Source organism: Sus scrofa, chromosome 15, assembly GCF_054392235.1.
Source record: "Sus scrofa isolate SSC_HxYL_T2T_F1_AM1 chromosome 15, Sscrofa_HxYL_maternal_Yorkshire_Landrace_v2.0, whole genome shotgun sequence".
NCBI lineage: Eukaryota > Metazoa > Chordata > Mammalia > Artiodactyla > Suidae > Sus > Sus scrofa.
In genome coordinates this window covers 85886809-85901227 of record NC_139397.1, presented here as the reverse complement: position 1 = coordinate 85901227, position 14419 = coordinate 85886809, and the positions used below count along the sequence as shown (strand labels likewise).

General features: G+C 35.2%; 2 protein-coding genes and 1 long non-coding RNA gene across 14 annotated transcripts in view; 2 read left to right on the top strand and 1 right to left on the bottom strand.

The window, feature by feature from the left end:
- The window catches only part of TTC21B (tetratricopeptide repeat domain 21B), an 875896-nt gene extending 869579 nt beyond the window's left edge, over positions 1-6317 (top strand). Inside the window, exon 20 of the transcript XR_014829483.1 lies at positions 6213-6317. The gene's annotated coding sequence lies outside the window, so the exon portion shown is untranslated. The remainder of the gene's footprint in view (positions 1-6212) is intronic.
- Positions 1-14419, top strand: part of SLC38A11 (solute carrier family 38 member 11) — a 144548-nt gene that overhangs the window by 62741 nt on the left and 67388 nt on the right. Inside the window, exon 4 of one of the 11 annotated variants that reach the window (XM_084999363.1) lies at positions 225-387. The exons of the other annotated variants lie outside the window; for them this stretch is intronic. The gene's annotated coding sequence lies outside the window, so the exon portion shown is untranslated. The remainder of the gene's footprint in view (positions 1-224; positions 388-14419) is intronic. 11 annotated transcript variants of the gene reach the window in all.
- LOC146395959 (uncharacterized) overlaps positions 1-14419 on the bottom strand; it is a 38332-nt gene that overhangs the window by 7268 nt on the left and 16645 nt on the right. For both annotated transcript variants that reach the window (XR_014829492.1, XR_014829493.1), the window contains one exon: positions 2191-2369. This is a non-coding gene — a long non-coding RNA (uncharacterized LOC146395959). The remainder of the gene's footprint in view (positions 1-2190; positions 2370-14419) is intronic.

The following is a 14419-nucleotide window of genomic DNA, read 5'->3' as shown; positions in this document are numbered from 1 at the left end:
ACAACTGAGCCATGACAGGAACTCCTATTTTTAGTTTTTTAAGGAACCTCCATATTGTTTTCCATAGTGAATGCACCAATTTACATTCCCACCAACAGTGCAGGAGAGCTCCCTTTTCTCCACACCTGTAGGCAATTTTTAATCTCAGTACTAAAACTCTCAGGAAATCTCATCATAGTTTAAAGTCATCCAATACCATCATGAACAATCTGTCCCTCCCTTAGGTGCACCAGAATCAGTCTTAAGCAAGTTATGCATCTTAACTCAAGGAAGGAGAACATGTGATATTTGCAACTTCCCTGTGAAAAGCCCTCTAAGTTTAGACATTATGATTGCTTGCTTTCTGGAGTTTGTATCAAAGAGAAAAAAGTACTTTTTAGTGTCCAGGTGAGTATTACCTTGACCTACCCCAAATGAGGTGAGGTAAGCTAATCAAGATCGGATATCACCATTGGACCGCAGTTTGTGTATGAGAAAAGAAATAAGAAGGGTTGAAATTCTCCTTTTAGAAGAGCCATTTGCATTTTATCCTTTTTCATGACCAGGACAGATGCATCCTCTGCTCACTTCTTCCCTGAATTCACCCACATAACACTGAGCTAACACTATAAAGAAGAAATATACAAGAGCAGGCACCTAATAACTAAGGTCCCAGCAAAGTCTTGGTGGTATAATTTGAAGGAAAACCCAGTCATTTAACAAGATTAAAGAGAAAAAATGCAAATCACAGTCAACCATGGATTTATTCTTAGTTTCAGATATATGTCAATAACAGTCTTGAAATCCAAAAGCAAAATGTACATGACTGATGCTACCAGAGAACTTCAGTGTCACCCAGTTTGGGAGCAATCTTGCATTCATCCTGAATTAGTAGCAATGATTCTCTTAGATAGAGGCTTTAATTGTCACTGTCATTTCCCCTTAAGGTCAATGCATTCGTCCATGGTGTGTTTCATTTAGGAAATCCTTGCTTGAGCTATGAATCTTTCTTCACTCAAGTAGTTGTTTTTTCGGTTGTTATAGAACTACAAGCATTCACTTGGGACTTGAGTAACTTTATACTTAGGATATGTGTAATATGAAGCGACTTCTGCAGAAAGGATTAGTTCCAGGAATCCCACAAGTCTGTGGGAGACCCTACCAGTTTTAATCTTGCAAGTCATAATGACCAAATATTTTATAGCTAAACAATTGGTGTTCTTACACTATAAGATCATCTTCTTAGTAGGTGACACTTTGACCAATATGGGTTATTATTTAATTCCATGAGCTCCTGCAATTTGTGATTTCAGACTAGGACATCAAGTTCTGGCTCGTTTGTAGATATTCATGATTTATGCTCTTGCAATGGTTAATTTATCTTTAGCATATTTCAGTCATAAAAAATGCTCTAAATCCATATTTTTTAATGACTATCATAAAGATAAAATGTGGAAGCAATCCAAATGTCCATCGGTGGATGAATGAATTTAAAAAATGTGGCCGGTACATAAGATAGAATATTATTTAGCCTTAAAAAGAGAATTTCAACTTTAAAAATGAGAATTCTGACATATTCTGCAACATGGATGACACTTTAGGACATTATGCTCAATGGAATAAGCCAGTCACCAAAGAACAGATACTTTGTGATTTCTGTTTATATGACTTACCTAAAGTAATCAAATAGAGACAGAAGGACTAGTGTTTGCCAGGGCCTGGCAGAGAGGAGGATGGGGTTTTTTTGGTTTTGTTTTGTTTTTTTAAGGGTAAAAGTTTCAGTTTTCCAAAATGAAAAAAGTTTTGGAGATGGATAGTCGTGATGTTTCCAGAACAATATGAATGTAATTAATAGCACTGAACTGCACACTTAAAAATGGCAAATTTTATGTTATATATGTTTTACTGCAATAAAAAAAGGGGGGGGGGAATGACTCTTATACCATATCACTATCTGAGGACAAATGTGTGTTTTTCCTTCCCGATACAATGTTTTCCCATAAAACAAAATACTTATCCTCTCAAACACCCCTATTCGCACTACCTACATCTAGGTTCTTATTTCAAATCCAGTCATGGACTATAGTTAATTTCAAGTGGTACAGATTGAAGAATGACTTACCAAACCTTCAGATAACAAAGGACAAGCAACAGAGTTTTAAATAACCTAGCTGGTGATCACTTGCTCACCTGGTGTTTATATTTACTCACCTCACTGAGTAGCCATCTGTCTTTTGTCTAGTAAACGTCAGTCTCATTAATCCACTTAGCAGCAAATATGATCACAGCCAGCTCTGTTCAAAAGGTGCTCCAACTTTAACAAAGCATTTTGGATTTGTATAGGGAAGTCTGAGTCCAGAACTATGCTTTAAACCACTCCACTATATTGCCTAGATGAAACATAAAAGCACTTTTCAAATTACAATTTATATTATCAGCAATTATATTACAAAGATTTGAGTCATTAAATCTATTTAAAAAGGAAAATCCGAGATCATTAAAAGTAGTTTCATAAAGGCAAAAATGTTCATATTGGTTTAGAAAGCCAATAAAAACTAAAGCAGTAAATTAACTCCTTTAAAATAGAGAAAGGGAATTTATAAAAATCAACTTGGAAATTTTTCTGGTACTAAAAGGAAAAAAAATGTAATTAATGATAATAAAAGAAGTTAAGGGGTTTGCTTAACAAACTGTGGAACATCCACACCCAGGAATACTACTCTTCAATAAAAAGGAATAAACTATTTATAACAAGCAACAACTTAGATGGATCCCAAGCGCTTTATGATGAGTAAAGCCAATCTCAAAAACTCACCTACTATTTGATTCCACTTATATAACATTGTCAAATTACAAAATTATAGTGATTAAGAACAGGCTAATGGTTTCCAGGGGCTATGGATAATAAGGGGTAAGGTGTGTGACTATAATCTTTGGGTCTAGCTGGAATAAATCTGCATTTTGATTGTGGTGGTGATTACACAAAATCTATGTATATTAAAATGGCATGGAACTATACATACACACCATACTAAATTCCTAATTTAGTATCGTAATATAGTTATGTAAGGTATAACCATTGGGGGAATATGGATGAAGCATACAGAAGATTTCTCTGTGCTACCTTTGCAGCATACTGCATAAATATAACCACCTCAAAATATAAAGTTCTTTATAATGATAGATGTGCTCACCAAATTGAAGAGATCGAATATACATACATGAAGGAAGAATTTGAAGAAAATAACAGTCAAGAAGAAATAGAAGAAAACAATACTAAGCCAAAGAAATACTTGTTTCTATTTTAAAGAGCCATTCAAGCAAAATCAACGTAATGTAATCCACAGCTACAAATAAATTTGAAATTTTTGGATTTCAAGGATAAAAGTCCTAAAGGTAGAAACTACAAATAATATACAAAGGAAAAAATAATTCAAGTTGAGATTATACTTTCTTTTTACAATACAAGATTTTAGCAGTGACTAGAGAAAATTCTGTGCAATTAGCTTTTAAAATTTGAAACTACTTTGAAATCTTATTTAAAATACAGATTCCTAGACCTTATTTCCATAGATTCTGAGGCAGAAGGCCCAAAAATCATTATTTGAATAAGACTATTCTACTGAGTTTTACAGAGAAATGATTTATAGTTTTTTAAAAAACCCTAAACTAGTTAAACTTTTATTAAAGTGAGAAGAAAGCAAAAAAGTGCAAGGATTCATTGACTCTACTTGGAAAAAAAATGTACTTGGTACTTAAAAAACCACTACAGCTGACTAAAAAAATAAATTAAAAAATTATAAAATCCCAAAGTTATGCGGTATTTTAAAATCGATAATGCACCCATTAAAATTAGCATTAATCTTATTAGTACTTTTTAATACAGCTGTGTTACATAATCTTTAAAAAAAATTTCTTGGTAAACAGAATGCATGAAATAAAAAATTCTTAATATCAAAAATTTAAATAAATTCATGTTTATGAATTTATAAACACATGTGAAGAAGGAAAAAGAGGAAAGTAAGAGGGTTATGAGTCGTTATACAGGAGAATTGAGAATATTCTTCTATTCTTGTCATTGGCTTAAAATTACACATATATTAATGTGTCTATGTGTAAAAAACATAAATAATATGTGGAAAATATGTGTATATTAAAGCTAAACAGCAAAGAACAAAAATGGGACAAATAACATTCTACAAATACTTGAAGGAAAAAAATAATTGGAAAAAAGAAATTTTCAATGACATATAATGCATAGAGTATATAGTGTAATAAATATAAACCATAAATTATCAATTAAAATGACAAAATAAAACCATATATCACTTGCTACATAAATATAAACAGCTTAAGAGGAAAATACCATCAGATTGGATCAAAAAGTAAAATTGACGTCATTGTTAATTACAAAAAGGAAACATAAAACAAATTGAGAAAGAAATGTTGGAAGTTTCTTTGGGACTCAAAGAGATTCAGAAAGTTTCTTCAGTCAAAATGAATATTTAAAAGTTAGAGGAGAAAAGAGGTAAAAAATATTAGACTCAAAGTGTCATATATTATAGCCAAAAATATGAAAGTAAAAATGATTATTATGTATCTATCAAACTTATAATGCACAATAAAAATATAACAATTGCGAACAACCTATATAGCATAGAAATAAATAAAATACAAACTATTAAGAAAGAAAACAAAATTTACCTAAAATTTAACATAACTTTTAACAAGTAGATCGAGGTGAAAATTTCAAGAATTATTAAAATTATAAAATATCAGTAATAGGCATGATTAATCTTGACATTATACAGAGAATATACATTTTTTCACAACCACAGAACCAATATTACAACTGACTCTATCAGTTTTAATAAAGTGGCATTTTTTAGGAGTTCCATGGTGGCATAACAGGTTAAAGACCTGGCATTGTCATGGCTGTGTTCAGGTCGCAATTGTGGAATGGGTTTGATCCCTGCCCCAGAACTTCTGCATGCCATGGATGCAGCCTCCTCCCCACAAATAGCGTTTTTACTCGTCCACCCCAAAAAGTATATTTTTTCCATATCCATCATACAACTCAGGATGTTAAGAAATAATCAGTATTTCCAATCTTTAAAGGATCTTGGCAACCTGATTTTATTGCTGCCTCATAAGCCTCTTAGAGCCCACAAGTACATAAAACTCACATCAGCCTCTTTACACACTTGACCTGACTATACTAGACTGAATAAAGGTCTCCAAATATGTCCCAATCCTAATTCCCTGAAACTGTGAAAGTTACCTTATATGGCAAAAAGATCTATGCTACTGTGATAAAGGATCTTGAGATATAAAGATTATCTTGGTTTATCCAGGTGGGCCTTAAATGTGATCACAAGTGTCTTTATAAGAGTGAGACAAAAGAGAATTTTGCCACAGAAGAGGAGAAAGTAATGGTACCCCAGGGGCAGAGATTCAAGTGGTGTGGCCACATGCCAAGGAATGCCAGTAGCCACCAGAAGCTGGAAAAGACAAGGAATAAATTCTCCCTTTGGCCGTACTGACACCTTGATTTCAGTCCTGTGACACTAATTTCAGACTTCTGACCTCCAGAAGTATGACTGAATAACTGCGTATTGTTTTAAGCCATCAAGTGTGTATTTGCCACAAGAAACTAATACACTGACATTCTCACTGGGTATCTACCTAGTTCCTCTCTCTAAGATTCTCAATGTGTCAGCAAGGATACTATTATTTTCCTTGTCACCCAATCATCATGAATTTCTCCCCTTCTTATCTTTGTATCCAAAGTTGGAGGATGGGGGAGAAATAAAGTGAATTTTTATCCCATTCTCTTCTTTTTTGGTGAATAGATTAAATTTTTTAAATCTCCAAAAGACATAACTACATATCATTTAAAAGTGAAATCACCTCAGTTTGTATTCTTTTCCTCTCCTGGTAAAAATCCCAGAAATGAAGAAAGTATCTTAGCAACCTAAAGGCAGTGGAGATAAAAGAGATGGAAGAAAAGCACAATGCCTTAGCCAAGCCTTTAAAACAGTTTCTTTCTTTCTTTTCTTTTTTTTTTTTTTTTTCTTCTTTTTAGGGCTGCACCCGTGGCATATGGAAGTTCCCAGACTAGAGGTCAAATCAGAGCAGCAGCTGCCAGCCTATGCCACAGCTGCAGCAACAGCAACACCAGATCCAAGCCCCTCAGTGTCTGCTACCTACACCACAGATCACAATAACACCAGATCCTTAACCCACTGAACAAGACCAAGGATCAAACCTTCATACTCAAGAATACTAGTTGGGTTCATTACCACTGAGCCACAATGGGAACTCCGAAAACATTTCTTCTATCTCCCCCTCTTACCGAAACTTTAGGTTGCTAAAATACTTACTACTATAATTTTATTCTTCATTAATACTCTCAGTGGAAAAGCAACACCTTCGACAGATGTAGAGGCTATAATAAAGCCATTTGTTTTAAGAACTAAGAAGCACACAATCTAATGCAGCACTTCTTTAAAGATTTCCCTCACTTTAATTTATATGAGTCTTAACTTTCAAGAGATTCAAGTTGGTAGCTTCAATAAAAAAAAAGAGGATCTTGTATTTCCTTCAATACTTAACAAAAAGGGACACAAAACAAACATTTCTTTTTATGCCTGTATCCTCTGTGGGAACTAGTTTGGGTCAGCTCAGTGAGTGTACCCATGCTTATATTTTTCTTCCTCAGTTATTGAAAGCGTGTTCACTATAGTAAATAGGAAGTAAACACTGTGGATTTGTCATGGTCTAACCAGAAAAACAGAAACCATTTCCCGTACTCACAGTAGAAAGAATGAAAAATATAAATTCATGGAAAATGGTCAGGCTGAGCATTAAGGAGGGAGCTATGAAATAAACCGTGACAATGGGTAATAGCAGGAAGTATCATCATGGGAGGGATAACAGGAAAACGTGGAACCGAGAGGTTAGGATGACCCTATGGAAAGTGGAAACTGGTCAGTCTGGATGCAGTAGAGGCTGGAGCCACAAAGGATATAAAACCTCTAGAGAAGCCATCCTCAGCCTGGCAGGGGAGAGGGGGGAAGGTGGGGGCGTGTCTTGATTTCTCCTTCCTCCAAACACACTTGTTACCCTACCCTCCAAACTTCCACCATTGACTTAACCCTGACTCTCCTTGATGTAATCCTTCTAGAAGTCAGCTAACACTAGAGCCTAGAAAAGTCACCAGCAAGTGATCATCTGAACCCTTGGAGTACACGGGAGGAGTGAAGGACAGAACTGAGGGCGGTTAGGCCCAGGACCAGCACACCTCTGATAAAATGATTTTACAGCGTTAGACAAAAAATATTGGTTAATTCAACCTTGTCATTTTACAAGTGAGGAAATGAGGTCCCGGAAGATTAAACCATTTACCCAAATGCAAGCTTTTAGGTCTTAGCACACAGAGTACTTTTATTAGGATCTACTATTTACTGTGAAGCTGTTTTTTGTTTAATTAAAGCCACATGGTAAAGTGCTTGGTTGCTGGGCCCATGTCCTATTCTTCCCTAGTATCTGATTCCACACCTGGTGTATAGAAAACACTCAAGAAAATATTATCAAACTAATACAAATTAAAAGAAAAAACATAGCCCATCAGCTGATTTAAGGGAGTTTAAAATATTTTCCAATTAATATGTGTTCCTGAACAAGTTAAACAAAAGAGACTACCAAAGCCACATCTCTCTCTCTCTTTTTTTTTTTTTTTTTTTTTTTTTTTTTTTTTGTCTTTTCAGGGTTGCACTTGTATCATATGGAAGTTCAAAGGCTAGGGGTTGAATCAGAGCTACATCTACCAGCCTACACCATAGCCACAGCAATGTGGGATCTGAGCCGCATCTGTGACCTACACCACAGCTTGTGGCAATGCCAGATCCTTAACTCACTGAGCAAGACTAGGGATTGAACCTGCATCCTCAAGGATACTAGTCAAGTTTATAACCCGCAAAGCCGCATCTCTTAAATGTTTTAAACAAAGCACACATTCTAATTGGCCTGTGATGGACTAAGTTCTCTACCATTCATGACAGGGGCAAAGACATGATCCTCTGAACTACCATACTGGCCTTTCATCTGCATTCAGTGATAAACAAGGATGTCAGCAATGAAAAACTGTACAAATAAAAAACTAATAAATATTTTTATGGTCATGTGTGGGAGGTGTTGCCTAGAGTGTTTTACCATAGCCATGACTATGGAGTAGAAAAGGAAATGTAGGAAAAAAATATACCCCAAAAGTATATTTAAATAGCATGGTGGACAGTAGGGGAGCAATGACTAATACTTCTGTCAGCAGTGGTATGGAAACAAAAGAGACAAGTCTGCTAGAGATCTGATTTCTTCTGTTAACTGATCCTCTTTAAAGCTAGTGCAGAAAAAAGGAAGGAATGGAGGAAGGACGGGAAGGAATAAGGGAGGGAGAAAGAAAGGGAGGGAAAAAGGGAAGGGGAAGGTGAAAGAAACAGAGGGAGTGATGAGGGAAGAAGAGGTGAAACCAAGGAAGGGTAGAAATTGGAGAGAATACAAATTGAAAACCCATTTCCTGCCTTTGGCCAAACAGTAATATACATATTTAAGAGCTCATTTTTTTTCTGGAACCTTAGGTAAAATGAATGAAAATCCAGCGCTACTTAAAATTTAAAATCAGTTCACTTTTTTATTCATAAAAACTTAGTATGCTTTTAACTAATATCATAACACCTGATGGAAGTCAAAAGAAACTACAGTTCAAAATTTAAGGAAAGGAGTTCTCCTTGTAGCTCTGTGGGTTAAGGACCCAGTGCTGTCTGTGTAAGGATGTCAGTTTGATCCCTGGCTTCACTCTGTGGGTTAAGGATCCAGCGCCGCCACAAGCTTCAGTATAGGTTGCAGATGTGACTCAGATCTGGTGTTGGCTTAGGCCTCAGTTGCAGATCTGATTTGACCCCTAGCCTGGGAACTTCCATATGCCATAAAAAGAAAAAAGAAAAAATGTAAGGGAAAATACAATATTATTTAATTTGGAGTGAAGAGAACCCAAAAGATAGAGAGACTGGCTAAATAAATAGTAAGGGTTTTCTTTGAAATTGCAAGTATTGGGGGATTTTTTTTCAGGAAGCTTCCTAGGGATCAGGAGAGAATCTCTGACACTCAGATCAGCCATCAGTCACTTACCACTGACTGCTCATTTAAGAGTGAGAGGAAGAAAAAAAATCAAACATATAAGAAAGAAAAAGGTGAAAGAGAAGAGGGGGGGGTGGAGATGGAGGAATTCTTCTGTTTCAACAAAACTGCAAAGTAAAATTCCACTAGAACTTTCTAAGAAAAGTCACTTTAGGGATAGATGCAATGGTAAGTTTGACCCTTCTATAAATAATATTTTTTTTAATTTAGGATTTTTTTTCTAGTTTTGTTTCCAACAGTTTATGTTAATGGATTCATGTCAGGAGAATATATATAATGGGATTCAGCTGAAAAAAAAAGGTTAATATTAGACCTCAAAGTAAGTATGGTATAGGAGATGAGCTACATCAGGGCCATCTGAGCTACAGGAGAGTTTTCCCTTTCTTTTCTTATGAATAAAATTATAATTGTATTACCTTGCATGTATGTAAACAACCAAGGAAAAATCAGGAGTGGAAATTCAAAACTTGCATAGAACAGGATAAATTCATTTTAAAAAGGCATGTTCCTATTTCACTTGAGTATTGCCCAAAAGATGTCAATTCTTAGAAGAAAGGCAATACCAAAATTTGAAAATTTTATAGTCTGTAGTAGAAAGACACATCATCCCCTATGTAATATTCATACTAAAACTATTTTGTCTAAATATAATCATGAAGAAAAAATATAAGAAAAAATAAGACAAATCCACATTAAGAATAATCTGTAAAAGGAATAACTTGGGCTCTTTGTTACATAAAAACAAAATAAAATAAATTAAGAAAGCAGAGAAACTATTCTTCCTGTCTCGCATCCATAGAGTAGGACTGCACTTCCTGGCCCCCTGAGGTATGTGGGTTAGGTGACTAGTCCTAGCTAAGGATAAGTGATAAGTAGACATGACAAGCCACTTCTTTAATTGTTGATGAGAAACCCACCACAGTTCTTTTTTTTTGTCTCCAGCACAGAAGGCGGGCAATTTTCCAGATGGTGGCTGCCCTAGCAAGTGAGTTTCTAAATGACTACCATGAACAGAGGTCTCCTACTACCCACAATGGGTAGTGTGAGCAAGTGGGCCACCTAGGATAAGCAAGAATTCCTCATGTTATTGAAGCACTGAGATTTAGGGATGGTTTGTTATCAGACAATTAGCTAAACTATTGTGATAGATAAATTAATCAAACCAAAGAATATACATCAAAGGTAAAAGGTGTGTGCTTCAATCATTTGGCCCATCATACGGCAAGGGAATGGCTACTATATAGTACTTGTATTGCTTATATATTTAACATAAAACTCCTGGTTTAAATGATTCCTGAGTTCATTGATTATTAAAGACACTACAAGATGTATAATACTTGTAATTTGGCTTTCTATAAATAAGATCTCCCCACAATTCTTTATAGAGTTATACTAGTTTTAGATGGATGATTCTCCATTTAACTTTATTGGTTCTGAGCAACTTGAATAAGAAAGAATTATTAGAAGAACACATGGATATGTGTTCTCTTGAAAGGAAAATGGAAAGTTCTGTTTTGTATAAGACATTTGTCCTTTTGTCAATTAAAGACAACTATTCATTAGAACCTTTTTTTCTTTTTTTAAACCCAATTTATAGCATTTCCATTCCAAACCCCAGCACATCCCCCACATTAAAACTTAATCTTAGAGAATCTAAGAACTAGAAGCTAATGGATAACATGTCACTAAAGAATAAATTAACTGAGCTTTATCCCAAGAGTTGTCACCATAACATATTTTAGCCAGGTCACTCAAATGTTTTGAATTTCTTTCATAACTTGGTAAGATTACTTCAAGTCAACCAGACCTAACAGAAAAATCAACTCTTGTCAGTCCTTCTGCCTAAAGTGCAAAATATCATGTCATTTGGATTTTATTTACACCCCCACCGTTTTTCAAAAAGAATTTAAAGCAAATTCCATATTGTTATTTTATTAATGAAGAAGAAAACCCTCAAGTAAACCCATGAGGATTATAAAGTTTTCCCCTATCATACTTCTCAGAGTTTTTGAGCATATTGTAGTGTATATTCACTCATGGATTTTATACAAACTAAAGTGAAAATGAAAATGTCTTATCTAGAGCTTCATAATACTTAGAAATCAGAACAACAAAGAAAGAGGAATATCATATTTAGAAGTTTGTGTTTGACTTCCTACATAAGCTTTCTTTTCTTTCTTTTTAAGCTGCACCTACAGCATATGAAAGTTCCCAGGGGGTCGAAATGGAGCTGCAGCTGCCGGCCTACGCCACAGCCACAGCAACATGGGATCCAAGCCTCCAAGCCACGTCTATAACCTATACCGCAGCTCATGGCAATGCCAGATTCTTAACTCACTGAGCAAGGCCAAGGATCCAACCACATCCTCATGGGTACTAGTCAGATTCGTTTCCACCGCGCCACAACAGGAACTCCCCATAAGTTTTCTGATGTCCTACTAGAGATACCAAAATAATTGTATTTACCCCAAAATTAAATACTGAAGTCTCTGTAAATTAAGGATTATGATTTGATTATATATATTTTTTATTTGTAGAGTCTGTATAAATTAAACTAGTAAACATTCAATATAATGTCATAGTTTTAACCTTCCAGTGTATATGTATATAACCTAATATATCAAAATGGCACTGATCTTATGGTATATATATATGTATATATAACAATTAACTTAAGCCAAATAAATTTTTTACATTTTTCTTTTTAAAATATTTTAATATATGAGCAACATTAATATAAGATGTTTTCAAGATCAGCTCCATAGCTCTGCCATTTTTAAAATAAATTTAAGCCAAATAAATATTAACAGCCCAATTTTAACTATTCAAACACTAGGTAAGTATTTTTAATTATTCCTTTTGTAAAAGATGATTTATGAAGACCTATCTATTCTACTTATAGATTTTTAGATGTCTTCATACATGTTAAATCTTAAATCCCTGTGGATTTCCCAATTGTTAAATGTCTCATTTTATGGGATATCGTGCAAATTTTTGCAAAGGTATATTAGACAAACCGTGAACTTTGGAATTCTCCAAATGGGTTTACCAGCTTAATTAAGCACATATTATATAACCTTGGATAGTCATCTACTTAAACTGAAGAACTTCATCATCATTTCTAAATTGGGGATGGTATTACCTAACTTTTAGATAGATGGTAAACAATAAATGAGGCTTATTCAATTACATTCACTAAGTTAGCAGCCCCCAAGTGAAGATCATCCATGATGCAACAGTGAAGTTTTATACCTTTAAGATTATATACCTGTAAGGCATCTACCAGAAATCAAGCACCTGTTAATTAATCCTTACATCCCCCTCCTCCTCAACCCAACCCAAACTCCTAATAAATGTAAGGAGGAAGAGAAACATTTTCAGAAGTTTTCTTCTACTTATACAAAAAATTTTCTTCTACTTGTACAAATATGATATCTGAGGACTCACCCATCTACCTTAGTCTAGAGATAGAATACCAAAATTAGACATTATTTTTAATTTCAAAATTTCAAGGCTGTTGTTAAAAGCTGTGATTAAGGGAGTTCCTGTCGTGGCTCAGTGGTTAAGGAATCTGACTAGTAACCATGAAGTTTAGGGTTCCATCCCTGGCCTTGCTCAGTGGGTTAAGGATCTGGCATTGCTGTGAGCTGTGGTGTAGGTCGCAAATGTGGCTTGGATCCCACGTTGCTGTGGCTGTGATGTAGGCCAGCAGCTACAGCTCCAATTCGACCCTAGCCTGGGAACCTCCATATGTCGTGGGAACGGCCCAAGAAATGGCAAAAAGACAAAAAAAAAAGACAGAAAAAAAAGAAAAAAGAGCTGTGATTAAACTACCAAAGACTCCTGGAGGATTAATGAATATTAACAACAAATTACACTGCTGACCGCATATACTATCTGGTGATTTGAGAGGCCACTTATTGTACACTGCAATTCACTGAAAAAAATAGCATGCACAATGCAAGTACTTCAGAATAAGGAAAATTAAGACTTAAAATGGGTTGTCAATGTAATGTGCTATGTTAGAAATAATACTTAAAATATGCCTCAAGGGCTAAGCAAGATTTTTTTTCTGTTAAATAACAATACAAAGGAGGGAGTTTAGGGGTAAATGATTCAATGAAAATGGCCAAATCAATGATGCTTGCAGGAGTTTCCTGTTCTTGACATCTGAGCCTTATTATAATGTTCTATTTTCCTGTATTTCCTTGCCTAAATAGAATCTTGCTTCAGGCAACTTTTTGTCTGGACTTTTTATGTAAAAACCAGGGACTTTTATTGAATTGTTTCTCACTGGCTACTTAATGTTAACAAAGCACGAAATGTACTGATGTCCTAAGTTGTGCAATGGAGTGTTCTGGCCTATCTGCTAGTCGCACATAGCATCCAGACAGCTCATTGGGGGCAAGGCTAAATGCAATTACAGAACTCAGAGCTAGAACACAGAGCACTATCTTTTTTAGACAATTCACCTCTGAGATGCTTACAAAATGATTGCTTAAAAATAATAATAAAGAGTTCCCATCGTGGCTCAGTGGTTAACGAATCCTAATAGGAACCATGAAGTTGCGGGTTCGATCCCTGGCCTTGCTCAGTAGGTTAAGGATCTGGCATTGCTATGAGCTGTAATGTAGGTTGCAGATGCAGCTCGGATCCTGCGTTGCTGTGGCTCTGGTGTAGGCTGGCAGCTGTAGCTCCGATTCAACCCCTAGCCTGGGAACCTCCATATGCTGCAGGAGTGGCCCAAGAAATGGCAAAAAGACAATAATAATAATAATAATAACAAGGCAGAAAACAGTGACACTACATAATATATAGTTCTCCCCAAATAAACACAGCTTTAAAGTTTTGTTTTTTAATAAGTTATCTGAATCCTGAAATGCATTTTCATGAAGGGCAATAAATTCTGAGTGATGGTTAGATTTTTATCACAGAACTAAAGCCTGCAATTATCATCTCATATACCATATGATGTTTGTCTTTAACTGTCTGACAAATTTCACTTAGTATGGTAATCTCTAGGTCCATCAATGTTGCTGCAAATGCCATTATTTCATTCTTTTCATGGCTAAGTAATATTCCATTTTATATACGTACCACATCTTCTTTATCCATTCCTCCATTGATGGACATTTAGATTGCTTCCATGTCTTTGCTATTGTATAGAGTGCTGCAGTGAACATTGGGGTATATGTATCTTTTCAAATAGTGGTTTTCCCTGGATAGATGCCCAGGAGTAGTTCAA